We start from the raw sequence: 2,861 nt of genomic DNA, 5'->3' as shown, positions 1-2,861 counted from the left end.
TGAAACAAAGATCGTAACTTGGTTTTACTCTATAGTTAAATAGCAACACTTGTGTTTCCGAGTAACTATTCCCTCGTGGATTTGACTACCCACTCACCGGGTATTTTTATTAGTTCAACAACGATGCACTTACAAAGACACACACGCAAGGAGTGTGTTAAGTTTTTAGCTACATGGTCGGGGAATAGGCATTTTGGAAAGCATTTGCACTTTGCTAACTTAGCTATTCATCACTTGTTCTATTTTTACTCTTTCTTATTCTTCCACCATTCTCGATTTGTTTTTTTCTTTCTTTGATTGCAGCTCCAGGTTATGACCGGAGGTAACCCTTCGACATTGGTTGAAGGTGATCCAAATATTGGAAGGAGAACTCATAGACGGGAAAAGAACCCATACAAGAACAGACAAATCAAGCTGAGATAGATGTTGAAGGGTCTGACAATATGGCAGAACAACATGAACAACAGAGGGCACTCTCAGATTATGCAAGACCCACAGTTGTTGCCACGTAGTCTAGTATTGTACAGCCGCCGATTATAACTTATAATCTTGAGCTTAAGCCAGGCTTTATCAAGATGTTACCGCAGTCAGCACAGTTTAATGGTTTGGCCGATGAGGATCAGAACAACCACATTGAGAATTTCTTAGAAATGTGTTGCATGTTCAAGATCAATGGGGTTATGGATGATGGCATCAAGTTGAGGGCCTTCCTCTTTTCCTTGAAGGGGAGAGCAAATCAATGGTTGCATTCATTACCTAGAACATCGATCACTACTTGGGAGGAGGTGGTAAAAGCTTTCCTTGCCCGATATTTTCCTCTTGGAAAATATGCGAAGCTAAGGAATGAAATATCTTCCTTTGTGCAAACGGAATTGGAGTCTCTTTTTGAGACATGGGACAGGCTCAAGGATCTCATGCGGAAATGTCCTCAACATGGGTTCCCCGAGTGGATGATTTTCCAAATCTTCTATAATAGTTTGAACCCAAGCACGAAGCAATTATTTGATGTTGTAGCAGGAGGTACCTTAGGAAGTAAGACCTCCTAAGAAGCCCGACAGCTCATTGAAGAGATGGCTATGAACAGTTATCAATGGAATACACAAGAGAAGAAGAAGGTAGCCGGACTTCATGAGATTGATGCAATTACATTATTGGCAGCCCAAATTGAGTCCTTGAGCAAGAAGTTAGACACTCTAGCTTCTCCCAAATTGGTGATAGTGATGAGTTGCACTGGGTGCGGGGGAGGACATGCTCCATCTGGTTGCCCAATTGCTATTGGTGGTACTACTTTAGTGGAACATGTTGATTTTATAGGCAATGCAATAAGAGGTCAAGGAAATCCATACAGCAATACCTACAATCTGGGATGAAGGAATCACCCTAACCTTTCTTGGAGTAACCAAGGGCAGCAGAAAGCTATGCCACCATAGGGTTTCCAACAATAACAACAAGCTCCGAATATGGAGAACAGAGTTTCAGGGTTGGAAAACTAGATGACCTATTTAGAGAAGGCTTTGACCAAGTTCATTCAATCTTTAAACACAAGGTTTCAGTCAGTCGAAGCCACGCATCACAACCATACCACATCATTGCATAATTTGGAGGACCAAGTGGGACAAATTACAAAGTCACTTTCGAAAAGACCTAAAGCGAGATTGTCTAGAAACACAAAGACCAATTCAAGAGAACAGGTAAAGGCGATCACTTTGAGAAGTGGTCGTGAAGTTGAGAGTAGTCTCCCTACCAAGAAGACAATGGTTGAGTTACCTAATGAAAGGGAGGTTGAGGAGATATCTAAGGAGAAGGAGGTGGAACCCCCACCCTATAAGCCAAGAATTACTTACCCTTCACGATTGAAGAATGACCAAATGATGAGTAATACAAGAAGTTTTTGGGTTTATTCAAGCAGTTGCAAATTAACATCACATTTATGGAGGCATTGTCTCAAATGCCTCGCTATGAAAAGTTTCTCAAAGACCTCTTAACTAATAAGAGGAAGTTAGAGAAGAGTGCATCTATGATCTTAGATGCTTCATGTTCGGTGGCGCTGCAAAAGAATATGCGAACAAGAAGATGGAACCCGGTTGCTTTATCATTCAATGCAACATTAGAAACTTGGGTGAAAAAAAGCCATTGACGGATTCCCGGGCTAGCATCAATGTCATAACTTATACATTCTTTCAAAAGCTAGGCTTAAGAGAGCCTAAGCCCACTCGGATGACACTTCAATTGGCAGATGGATCAGTTAGACATCCGAGGGATATCATTGAGGATATACTTGTGAAAGTTGATAAGTGCATCTTTCTTGCAGACTTTGTGGTGTTAGATGTTGACAAGGATGTCGAGGTTCAATTGCTACTAGGGAGGCTATTCTTTTGCACTTCCAAAGCTCTCATTGACATGGACAGTGGGGAATTGATACTAAGAGTAGGAGATGACAAGTTGATATATCGCCTTGCCAAAGCCATGCAGCATTCTCTTGATTTTAATGATACTTTGTACTTTCTTAACACCACTAATGAGTTGATTGATGACTATGTGCAAGAAATGTTGTGTAAGAACCCATTGGAGGGGTGGCTAGATCAAAAGATGGAGAATGAAGAAGTTTTATCACTTGGTCTAGAGGACAAGTTGCAACCCACACCATGAGTCATGAGGAGGATGATCCAAAAGCTCAAGAGGTCAAGGAGATGTCACAAGAACCGCCCCAATGTTAGTGGGGATGAGCATTCACGAAGTAAAGGTGACGAACCATTGTGTGGTAACAAATTGATAACTCTCCCTCTACCTTGCAAAAATTGTGTTCATTGTGCTTTCAAGTTGTAGGAAAGAGGGTAACATTCATTCATGAACCCCCATGA

At 41.4% G+C, this 2,861-nt stretch overlaps 1 non-coding gene across 1 annotated transcript; it reads right to left on the bottom strand.

Moving 5' to 3' along the window:
- Positions 1 to 833: 833 nt before the first annotated feature.
- LOC120259779 lies at positions 834 to 940 on the bottom strand. The gene has a single exon (XR_005536330.1). It is a non-coding gene; the product is annotated as a small nucleolar RNA R71 (small nucleolar RNA).
- Between the last annotated feature and the right edge of the window lie 1,921 nt (positions 941 to 2,861).

This window comes from Dioscorea cayenensis, chromosome 4, assembly GCF_009730915.1.
Source record: "Dioscorea cayenensis subsp. rotundata cultivar TDr96_F1 chromosome 4, TDr96_F1_v2_PseudoChromosome.rev07_lg8_w22 25.fasta, whole genome shotgun sequence".
NCBI lineage: Eukaryota > Viridiplantae > Streptophyta > Magnoliopsida > Dioscoreales > Dioscoreaceae > Dioscorea > Dioscorea cayenensis.
This window is presented reverse-complemented; position numbering and strand designations above follow the sequence as displayed.